We start from the raw sequence: 12401 nt of genomic DNA, 5'->3' as shown, positions 1-12401 counted from the left end.
GAAACAGATGCATGTTCTCTTTATATATAAAAGTAAATAGTTGAAAAACAAAAATCTGCAAATCTAACCTTAGTCTGCCTTCCTGAAAACACATCCAGATTCCCCAGAGTCCAAGTCGCTAGAGGAGTGTGGGAGCCTCTGCACTGCCAGAAGCTCCTGTTCTAAGCTCTGGTGGCACAGCAGCGCCCCCACCCCTCATGCCAGGCGTGACTCATTCATGCCGTCCTAGTTCCTCGGACACTGGGCCACCTTCTCGCTCCTTAGCCTTGCCAATTCCCTCTCACTCGTTGAGTCTCCTCCAAGAAGTCTTCCCTGACTCCTCCTGGGCCTGCAGCTTCTGGGTTGATCAGGGGCCCCTCTCCAGTCATCTGATACTGTCCTCTGCATGTCCTTTCACTGCTCTTGATATGTTCTGAAACCTGTCTGATTATGTAGCTGCTCTCCTCACTAGGCCTTGTTCTTTGAGTACAGATCTGTGGTTTGTTAATCTTTAGATCCAAAATGCCTGGTATGTATTAGTTAGGGCAATGCCACATAATGTAACAAATACCCCCAAATGCAGGAAGCTTAACACAGTGAAACTTTATTTTTAACTCAATTCACAGATAGTTGAGTGTGTTTCTGGTCATCAGAAGAGTGGAGTCTTTTCCATGCCGTTCATCAGTCCAGGAACCCACACTGACATGGATTCCTCTATCTTCAGCTCCCGGTTTCCAGCGTCACCCAGGAAACCACATATAGCCTTTAGGATGGAATGTGGAGCCCCCTGCATGGAGTTTTCATGGTGCAGGCCTGGGAGAAGCACAGACCACTCTGCAGTAGTCCATTCCCAAGAACCGGTGCACATATTGGAGGTGAGGTGAAAGGCAGCTGAGAAATGTGCGGGGCTCAGTGTCCCGGGGGCAGCCACCTCCACAGGACAGGTGTGGGAGGGGGAGTGCGTCATGGCCTCCAACTGGGTTCTCTTCTCCACCACATGGCACAGAGTGGGCACTCAGCACATTGCTTAATGAATGAAACCCATTTCATTTCAGTGTCGTGACTCTGGGAGAGTTTCTTAAATATTTTCACATGCTGAAGCAACTGCAATTCTGGGGTCATTTGTGGAATACTATATTTATTGATGTAATTTTTCATTAAAATTATGTTATAATCATAAATATAAACAGTTTTTTAATTTTTAATTTTATTTTTTTCTAAAAAACTGATTAACGTTTAATACATTAAAACCATGTAACACTTTTATATTGCATTGGCCATTTCTGAACAATACAAAGTAGAGGCAAATAGAGACACTTCATAATAATGTTGATTCCCCATTCCTTTCCTTAAGACCCAGCCCTCCCTCAAATATTCCCTCCCACCCATTACAGAACTCTATCCATAATAAAACACTTAAATACTTCATAAATAGTAAATTATGAAAAAATAGCAATAATTGTTTCTTTCCTTCTTGTAAAAAAGAACATGGCAACAGACAGGCAGCCAGAAACTGGCTGAGGGTGTCTAATATAGACAGTTATTTGGGGTATGGGCTAACCTACTATCAAGGTAGGGAAGGAGAAGGGATAGAACAGGAATTCAACAATCTGCCTGAGATACCAGACCCCCTTCCTCCCCTAACAAGAGTGGAAGGATCAGATGGGAAACCACAACTCTTGTAGATGGGAGGAGAGGGCACATGCGGCCCCCATTTCCAACCTCCCTGCATGAAGACAGCGGGTAGGACATATGGCACAGCAATGACTTCACTGAGGCAAGAATCTGCTCTCTCCTCATGAGTTTAAGAAAATATCTGTGGCCGGGCGCGGTGGCTCACGCTTGTAACCCCAGCACTTTGGGCGGCCGAGGTGGGCGGATCACGAGGTCAGGAGTTGAGACCAGCCTGGCTAACATAGTGAAACCCCATCTCTACTAAAAACACAAAAAATTAGCTGGCCATGGTGGCAGGCACCTGTAATCCCAGCTACTTGGGAGGCTGAGGCAGGAGAATCGCTTGAACCCAGGAGGTGGAGGTTGCAGTGAGCCAAGATCGCACCACTGCACTCCAGCCCAGGCGACAGTGTGAGACTGTTTCAAAAAGAAAAGAAAAGAAAATATTTGCTAGCCTCATAGATATGGACTGCTTGTTAAACAGACAGAGGTGTCTCTACCTTAGCTCCACAAGCAGGAGAGCACTGTTGGAAAAGATGGGAAGAGAAAAGAAATCTCCTCTGGAGAATGATCTAAAATTCATTTGATAAGTCTTCATATTTACAAAAACAACCGAATATATTTCAAATTGCAAAACAGTAATAATCATTACACCCTGGCAGTGAGTAGGATTCTGCCTAGGAAGGGCTATGATCTCCCAGCCCACGGCTGCCCCATGTTTTAAAAAAAGAGGTAAAGATTACCCCATGTCCCACTCTCTCCGTTCCTCCAGCCTTAACAAATTCATCAAGAAAGGAGGAGTTTAAAGAGGAGCTGTCCTGGCAGAGCAATCACCACACTTCTCTTCACAAACACCATGGTTCTTCTGAGGGAATCCTATGACTAGGCATCTCGTCAACACTTTTGGGGTTTTGATCTGAAACTGGCTTGAAATTGCATGCTGTGCGCATTTTTCCTTTATTCAGGATAAAAAGAAGAAAGTTGGGAGGTGGTTAAACACCCTTATCCCCTCGAAACCTTTACAGAGATTACAGGGATCTTCTTCCAGGGATCAGAGAGAAAGAACTGAGGTGGGTATAATGTGCCAGCTAGTCTGTCCTGAGGAAATTATGAGTCCAGCTCCTGGTGAAAGATGAGGGGAAAGAAAACTGCCAAGTCCAGCCATCCCATTCCCAGCATGAAGAATGGGGGTCTGAAAAAGCTCAATTGTGAAAGCCAAGGTTAGCCCATTGAAAATCCATCCACCCAATTCTGGAGTGGAGGGGTTGCTGCAGTCCTCAACTGTCTGAGGCACTAATGCCCATTCATGAGGAAGGGGAAAGAGAGTAGGTTCTTCTTCAGGAAGAAGATGGAGAGCTCCCCTCGCTTCCATTACATTCCTTTTTGATGGGCAAGTAGAAGAAAACTCAGCATTGCTGGGGCAAGGGCTGACATCTTGGGATCACAGAGATGGCAGAATCGTGTTTCAGGTCTTCTGAGGCTTTGTGCTCAATGGGTGAACTCTTACTCTGCAATGTCAAGCTTTTCCAAGGTTGTACTTGTGGTTAGCATTTGCAAGGTCTCTCCAACTACAGGTGAGAAACTGGGGTCAGGAATAGGTAAACCCTCACTGATTTCCTCCAAAGGTGGAGTCTGAGGTAAAACATCAGGACAACCAAGGTGAACACCTGGCTCCACTTCCGCCTTTGTTGTGGTTTGTGCCTTATGTTCCCCTGAGACCGATGGCTGGTAACACAGGAGTTGTCACTGGAGCCTGCTCGCCCAGAGAAAGATGAGCCAGACCGAAACTTTTTGGAAGGAGAAGGCTTCAAGGGGATCTTCTTTTTTTGAGACAGGGTCTCACTCTTTTGCCCAGGCTGGAGTGCAGTGGTGCAATCTTGGCTCACTGCAACCTCTGCCTCCTAGGGTCAAGCGATTCTCCTGCCTTGGCCTACCAAGTAGCTGAGGTTACAGGCATGTGCCACTACCGCCCGGCTAATTTCTGTGTTTTTAGTAGAGATGGGGTTTCACCATGTTGGCCAAGCTGGTCTTGAACTCCTGACCTCAGGTGATCCATCCGCCTTGGCCTCCCAAAGTCCTGGGATTACAGGTGTGAGCCACGGCACCTGGCCGGGATCTTCTTAAATGCTGTGTTGCACATGAAGCACTGGAACCGTTCAGTGTAGAAGCCTGGGCGATGCACTGGGACAGTGTCCCCATCACATACTAGGGCTTTCCAAGAATGCTCCAGCTTCTTAACAAACCTGTAAGACTGTAGAATGTCAGTGATGCCAATACAAAGCAGGATTCTTTCCCCCTCACTATTCTGGGCAGGGATGCCACCCATATGGTCATCAGTCTCCATGGGGCTGCCCCATCAAGCCTCTCCCTGGATGGATTCCATGGCTGTGGAATACAGAGCCCTTTGGGGGGCTGGTCTTCAAGTGTGAACTGAGCATTGTGTTTGGCTGCTTAAGGGCTCTCGTGCATGATCTATGTTGTGGATTGACATCAAGAGGCTATAGTCCATTATCTCAAAGATCTGCAGCACCAAACAGCCACACTGCAGGGTCTTACAGAGAGCGTTGTACATGTCAGCATCCAAAAAAAAGACCATCGGGATGTCTTGTAAGAAGTCTAGGTTTTTAAATGTGGGAAAATGTGGGAAGAGGCTTCTCTTGCTCTTTCTGGGAAGCCTGCTCTTTGTAGGTTGAACTTTTGAAGTCATATTTGGTATGCATTTTGACCAGTCTTAGTAAGAGATTCTTCATCACCGCAATCTGCGTGTTCTTGCCACCTGCCTGCACACAGCACAGTCCATAGAATTTAGGCAGCAAAGTCCAAGAGTTCTGGTTGAGGTCGATGTGGTATCCTGGAAGCAGCTTCTGCAGAAACTCCGCCTCTTTATGTTGGACTGTTTTAATAATGAATTCATCGTGGATGGACACATATAACAGGGAACCATCAGCTCCAGAGCTACTGAGTTCAATCAGTGGCTCACTGCAGAGGGAGTACAAGTCATCATCAGGGCAGATACCAAATAGCTCCCGAAAGTAGCAGAAGGCAACAGGTGTATAGGTCTTGAAAGGAAACTCACTGCAGTGATGAGCAGGGGTCAGGTTGCTCCCTCCACTGGGAAAGAAGATATTCTCCACCACGCAGAAATCTTACATGAGGACATGACGCTCTGGTGTGGGATCCAGGCTCCCCACAGTGTGAGTAATGCCCAAGTGGATGGCACATTTCAAGGCTGATGAGGTCGTCTTTCTATAGGTTGTGTCTCCTGAGGAGTCAACACCTCGATGGCCTATTTTCTTGATGGGTATGCCCGAGGCACAAGGCACCTCAGACGCCATAGGTCTCTTGATTCCAGATGCTGAGGACGAGGTACAGGAAGCGACCCCTGGATCAAAGGATGAAAAACTGACCGCCGAGGAGGCCCTGAGGAGACCGACGGCCATCTTGGCAGCCCCTCCCCTCAGCGGCCTGGCCTCTTTGAATCCGGCTTTTCCTCTGCTTGACTGGAATCTTCCTTCCCCAAGTCCCCTCACAGAACCCGCGTCTGGGCCACCTCCCCGCCGCCCCGCGGGCGCCCTCAGACGCGTGGAGCCGGCTCTAGCCCGGCTCAGGGCCGCCGCATTCGCCTGGCCTGGGGAGAACTCCCGCCTCGCAGGCCCTTGGCGAGTTCACCCGCTCTCCGCAGGGGGCGCTTCACTCTTTCACAAAAGACTAAGCCCCACCTGGCTGCCGGGATCCGCGTCCGTCCGACCGAGCCACACCTGGAAAAACAACGTGGCGTGAGAAGCCCCAGCGGAGTGAACGTCCCCGCTCGTCCTCCGGCCACGGCCTGTTTATGGCCCAACCCGGCCGCTCCACTCGGGTGGCCCAGAAGAATCCGACCACTGCGGTAATAGGTTTTATTATGAAATTACAATCATGAGCCTAGATATCCACTAAAAAGCAGTCAAATCAAACATAATTAATCAATTTAATTAATTTAAATTAATGTTTATTCACTCATTCGCTGTCCATCTGGTCACACTTGCTCACACACTGGTAATAGCAAGCGCCAAAGGCTTAAGAAAAAATAGTGAGAGAAAAATAAAATTGAGATGCAATATGCAAATCACTTGCTCACTATGTGTTCCAAGGGAAGGACAATCACTGCTCGTCCTGGGCAGAGAGCCGATGTTCCCTAGGACCACAGCTGAAAAAATCACTGGTTTTGTGGAAAGTTGGGTCCTAGGAATTGGGATACGGGACTGGACATTTTTAAACGGGAGAAAAATAGAAAGTACCCAGCACAGCCAGTGACATTTGAGGAGCACAGGCATGAGCGAGGTGCCTCAGGACAAGGCCATGAGCGGAGGGCGCACCTGGAGACTCAGTGCTGGCCTAAGGTCCTGGCCAAGTGCACAGATCCTCACCTCTATCTCTGCCTGAGCCTCTGTCCTGAGCCTCGGTCTTCAGTCAGTAACTGCCTGCTGGCCGTTTCCACCTGCATGTCTGGTCGTGATTCAAACACCAAAGCTCATCCCGAAGCAGCGCACCCTCCGAATACCCCATTTCAGGAAACAGTGCTGGGACCTTCCGTCCTGCTGGTCAGGCAATCATGAGCTTGGGCTGTTCCCATCCCTTCCCCCCTTGCCCAGGGTCACACACCTCACCCTGACAACTCTTGTTAGTTAACAACTCTCTAGTCAGTCTCTTTCATTCCCATTCTTTCAGTCATCAATGTAGTCTTTGTCCTCTGATCCTGCCACTCAACGTGTGTGACAGCATCTGCTACTTGAGTTTTCCCTCTGATCAAGTCTATATGCTCCCATCATATTCTCAGAATGCACAGTAACAAATTGAAGATGCTGAGATACCTGCTTCACTGCATATAATTCATTGTTTCCCAAAATTTTAAATCTATGAGTCCGCCCTTCTTTTTTGGTGGACACTTATTACTAACTCAATGAACAAGTGTTTTACAGAACACCCTTTGGGGAATGTGTTCATAGCACAAAGTCCACACGCTTTTGTTTGACACTGAAGGCTTTCCGCAAACCTCCTGTATCTCCTGCTCCAGTGTTGTCTCTCATTATTCCCTTTTACTTATATTCCTTGAATGTGCTACGCACAGCCTCCATGTGTGTTTCTGTGTCCTCCATGACCGAGGAATATCGTCTCTGTGTTTCTGAGGTTACTTAATGCTCCGTCTTACCTCAAAGGCCTGGCCCTCTTCACTTCTTCCTTAACAGGACCCCTGACAGCTCAATCACCCAGGAAACGTATTTCTGCGGATTCATGTGTCACTCGATTTCTGGGCCACTCATGGCACTTTGGGGAACTCCTATTGGTAGAGATCATTTTGTCTCCATCAGGGGCTGGTAGCTCTTCCTCACCAACTCAGCCTGACCTCTGCTCTTGCTGGGGACGCAGACATCTCAAACATTCTATCGTATCTTCCATCGGTCCCACTGTGCAATCTGCTCCTTCTCTATGGAGGCCTTTGGCAGGCCCACCATATTCTAGCTCAGCTCCTATCTGTACCCTGCCCAGGATATGGAATATTTCTGGTTTCTTTCATAGCATGCCACACAGGAGCTGTGGGAAACTTGAGACTAATGACTTTCTCTCTTTGCCCAATCACTATCTTTATTCTGTTAGAATAACACACATTGGCTGTGAAATGAAGGATATTCCCAGAATTCTTTTTTTTTTCTTTCTTTTCTTTAAAGACAAAGTCTCACTCTGTTGCCCAGGATGGAGTGTGATGGTATAATCATAGCTTACTGCAGCCCCAAATTCCTGGCTCAAGTGATCCTCCTGCCTCAGCCTCCTGAGTAGCTAGGACTACAGGCGTGCGCTTTTTTTTTTTTTTTTTGTTAGAGACAGGGTCTTGCTATGTTGCCCAGGTTGGTCTCTAACTCCTGGGCTCGAGCGATCCTCCCACCTCAGCCTCCCAAAGCACTGGAATTACAGGCCTGAGCCACTGCACCTGGCCTATTCCCAGAATTCTAAATGGGGATGGGGCACACATCCCTATGCATCTAGCATCATCCTTAGCCTGTCCAACAGCCTCCCTGGGCTCTGTCATTTCAGTCTGCGCTGTAAACAGCAGCGGAAGCCAAGACACATTGCTCTGATGTCTCACTTCTCCTCCCTCCCAGTCTCCAGGCCAAAGGGCTCTCTTTTCTTCCCCTGCCTGCAGGAGGCACTTTCTCTGCCTTTTCTCTTCAACGTGGATTTGCCCCCCTCTCCTCCATGATTTCAAGAAGACAGAAGGACAACTGGAGGGCATGCTCTTCACGGAGGCAAAGAATTTTTTTAAAGCTATTAGCTTAATATTTTCAAAATATTAATATGTAACACATATGGCTGTGTTTTATAAATATAAAGCTTGCAAAAATAGAAGGGCTATAAATATTATTAGTAATTACTTGAAGAAATTGAAAGTGAGGAGAAAAATGTTAAAGACAGCCTTGCCTTTTGCCCAAGTCAGCCACTTCTGTGCTCTGGGCCCAGCGAGGACAGCAGAAGATCCGAGTCCATCCTCCAATCACTGCAAAGATCCTACAAGGGTGGTGGCTGATGAGCAGGGTTGGCAATCCAGTGGACCCTGCGAGTTCACTGTCCACTGCGGAGAGGATGCTTCTCTCCATCGTAATTGTTGTTTATGAACTTCCCGCCCCAGGTCTAGGGTCTGCTAGGGATTGGCTGCATGCTTCAGTTCTGAGAGGTCCACACTGAAGAGTCAGAATGAGCCTCTCTGTCCCTTGTTTATCACAAAAACCAAGTGTTTCTCCCTGATATGGGATCCTCCTCCTAGCCTGACCCATCCTCAGCACCCCAACTCACTACAGAAGCCAGAAATTCTAATGCCCTAGCAAAACAGAGATTTAGGCCAAAATATGCTCTAAAGTCAAGGCTCAAGTTTCTGAAGAAGCAGATTTATTTTACTAAAATTAGCATCTTTCCAAATTAGATCATAATCTGTAAAGCATTAACTGTCACAGCCTGAGCCTGAATTTGGGTTGCTTGGTGAGAGGTAGTCAGCCCTTCTCAAAAAACGACTGAAGTTTTGTAGGGGTATGGGGCTTTGGGTGGGCAAATCCTGATGTCAACCTTCCTCTCATAATGGACTCCTACAAAAGAAGACTCAGAAAGGTCTCAAGCACAGTCTTAATCAGCGCCCAAGTGCAGCAGCCACCTGATAGATTAGTCATCCTTTAATTAATGACCTCAACGTGCACTGTGTTTGAGTGGGTGCCAGGCGGTGCCCTAGGAATGCCAAGCTGAGTGAGACAGGGCCTCTTCTCCGGAATGCTCACATCTGATCCTAAACAGAGACATGCAATTCCAACAGTTAAGTGCTCTTATAGAGGGAAGCACAGGGCAATTTCCTGGACTCTGCTCCCACAGCTTTTATGTAACACTGAAGACCGAAACCCATGTTGAACTCCACCTCCACAGAAACAAACCATCTCATTGACTTTATCCATCTCAATCCAATACAAATCCAGGAGTACATGAAGTTCAGCTAACATGGAGCACTTTCTTTATTTGGTGTTTTATCTGAGTTGACATTCTTCTATTTTTGGAACACTTGGACACATTTTAGAAATTTTTGTTAGTCAAACAAATTATATTCAGGGATTGAATTCCAAGGCTGGTGACCCACCCAATGCTGAGTCGACCTGAGGAATCATTAGAAGTGCCCCTTTCTCCAGGGAGCCCATGAAAACTTCCTCAGGGTCACAGATTCTCTTACCAGGGCCTCTAGCACAATTCTGAAAACTCAGCAGCCACCCTTGCCGTTCAACAGCCTGCGTTAGGTCAGAAATGGGCAGGTTGGGAAGCGACTTGCAGGCATGTCTCTGTCACAGTCCAGGATGAGGGATGGAGGGTCCATTGCAAACCCTGGGCCTGCAGTGCCCTTAGGTGGAGATTCTAGGCCTTCTTGGAGGGTGACCAGCACAGCCGCATTAACATGACATCTCGAAGCTGGAGGAGAGAAGGAGAAGGCTACTCCAACCACAATGAGCCCGGGCCTCTTTCAGTGCTGGCCAGCATCAGATGGATTCGTCAGGGTGTCTTCCTCCGGGTTACCCACGGCTGATCAGGAGCAGGGAGCTCTGTGTTAACCTCTGTCCTCTCAAAACACCTGAGGAATTGACCTCCTTTCCTGTCTGCTCCCATAGTGACTAAACCAATTATAAAGAAATTAAGAGGGAGCCTGGGGGCCTCAAAGAAAGTGGCAAACTGCCCCTCACTCTGGGCCAGGCCTGCTCCGAATCTCCTGCAGGCATTTATGTGTCTTCAAAGCCCTCTAATAGTCAATCCATCATATGCTTAACATAAACTGTTATTCTGTACTGTGTATAGTACACAGATATAAAATCCTAAATCATATTAAACCACAAATCATTAGCAGATGCCTGTGCAGCTGTCACACACACACATTGAGTGGGAGCATCCTCACAGCTGGCAGACACTTCCAGGATGGGTGCCACCTCCCTCCTGGCTTCTACCCTTCCCAGGGCACCCGTTTCTCAAGTCACGGCCCAGCCCTTGCCTGGCTGTCCTCAGAACGTCCTGCCCTGTTGCCCTAAGGCAGGCAGAAATCCCATCTTCTCCTTCTGAAGCTGGAGGAAAGAAAGCACGTGCAAATTCTAGAACACTCCAAGTCCTAACTCTTTACAAGTCTTGCATAAATTTTTATACCTGACTCATTCTTGTAATCCCATGACTTACCAGGAATTGGAAATGAACTACAGCTAAGTGTGAGGGGTTAGGAACAGGAATCGGAGGCTCCTGTAGAGATGAAATGAGGGGACAGGGGTGCCATGGGCAGGTGATTGGAGGAAGCTCAGCCAGGAAGAGGTAAGAGGTAACTGAAATCAGGCATTCCAGCAGGGGAGCAGAGACTTGGAGACACGAGACCTTGGGAGTTCTCGGTACAGGTAGCAGAGGTCAACCATTGACTTAGGGAGGACCAGACTTCCTGACAGGGGCCCAGCTAACTGGATAGAGGTGAAGATTCAGTTCAGGAGCAAAGCTGCCAGCACCAGTGAGGTCTGAGCTGGTAAAGATTACCTGGCTCACCTCTGAGTCAACTAAGGTAGACTCTTGAGTTCTTCAAGTTCTCCAACTCTCAGCCTCCTTCCCAGGTCTCAGAGCAAAGCACAGACTGAAGGTGAACTCAAAGACTCAAGTTGTATGCAAAACATGGCCTTCAGATCAGGAAATGGGGCTGGTCATGACAGTTTTACGATGTTTTGCTTGCTGCAAGAATTCACAGTGTGTCATTATTAGTGTCAGACATCAAAATGGAGCCTCCCTTGCCTTCCCTGTGTATTGCAATAAAGACCATTCTCATTTCTCTAAATTTGCTCTTAATAACCATTAGTGAAGGCTATATGGCACTTGACATCATAGCAGACACTCTTAGGTTGGTAAATTATGTTTGAAGAGAACATTTCTCTCATCCTGGCCAAGGCTGTGGGAAAAATTTTGTTCATCGTGTGCCCAGAACTAATTCTTGATGCCAGGACCAAAAATATTAATGATCAGTGCTTCCTTCTCAAAGACCCGCATCCTTTATAATATTTTACAATGTGTTATTTTGGCAGGAACGATTACTATTCCAATGTGGAGCAGTGGCTCTCAAGCTGGAGAGAGGATCAGACCCCCCGGAAGGCCAGTTAAAATGCAGGCGGCTGAGAAAGTATCCCAAGTTTCTGATTCAGTAGGCCCGGGTGGAGAACTTGGGCAAGGTCCCAAGGGATGCTGATGCTACTGGGCTGGGAACCACTCTTTGAAAACCTCTGCTGTGTAGAGAGTAGGTGGGAAAACTGAGAAAGGTGGACAAGCCACACCGAGGACGCAGCTGCAGACAGAGGCCAGCCTGAGCTGCTTTCTGGAGAAAACCCCCACAGCTCAGCAACCTGGACAGAGGATTGGAAGAGGTGAGTGGACTCTTTTATTTTATTTTATTTCTCCACTCATTGTCCACTCATGCCTTGAAGTTGGAAAGAGGTAAATTCAGGGGACATAAAGACCTGAGGACTGTTAACCTATCAAATAAATTACATCAAGAGAAACCGCATGTTAACTGTATACACAGACTCAGAAAATTAGAATACACATATGAATGACAGATTCCCAGCAGAATAGTACAGGAATCTAGAATGTTTCATCAACAAATCTAGCCTTCAAAACTATTATAAGAAGAGTATCTGACTGTCCATAATGTGTCTTTGGGGAAACTGATGTAGACAAGATGCTGGGCTAGATGCACCATTGGTCTGACCGAATGTGACCATCATGCTCTTAAATTTGTATCAGTCATTGTCTGGGAGAACGAAAATATACTAGCATCCTGCATGCTTTGATGAAAAGAAGATAATCACTTTTCTGTATCTTGGGCTAGACCAAGCAGGAACTTTACTTGTCTTAATCCCTTAAAATTTTGTTTGTTTTTGTTTGTTCATTTGTTTGTTTTAGATTTAGGGCCTCACTATGTTGCCCAGGCTGGTCTTGAACTCCTAGGTTCGAGTAATCCTCCCACTTCAGCCTTCCACATAGCTGAGACCATAGGCATGAGCCACAGCACCCGGCTTGTCTTAGTCCCTATTTTGTCCAAATACCTGCCACATAGAATGCACTTAATATATGCTTTTAATATATACTTTGGTCTACAGTTTTCTTATGATGTCTTTTTCTGGTTTTAGTACTGGGATAATACTGCCTCATAGAAAGAGTTAGAAAGTTTTCCTTCC

The 12401-nt window shown here is 47.2% G+C and overlaps 1 pseudogene; it reads right to left on the bottom strand.

The window, feature by feature from the left end:
• Positions 1 to 602: 602 nt before the first annotated feature.
• LOC129398380 (phosphatidylinositol 4-phosphate 5-kinase type-1 alpha-like) lies at positions 603 to 11588 on the bottom strand (annotated as a pseudogene).
• Between the last annotated feature and the right edge of the window lie 813 nt (positions 11589 to 12401).

Source organism: Pan paniscus, chromosome 6, assembly GCF_029289425.2.
Source record: "Pan paniscus chromosome 6, NHGRI_mPanPan1-v2.0_pri, whole genome shotgun sequence".
In the NCBI taxonomy this organism is placed as follows: domain Eukaryota; kingdom Metazoa; phylum Chordata; class Mammalia; order Primates; family Hominidae; genus Pan; species Pan paniscus.
Note: the sequence above shows the minus strand (reverse complement) of the source record. Positions and strands in the feature narration are given on the sequence as shown.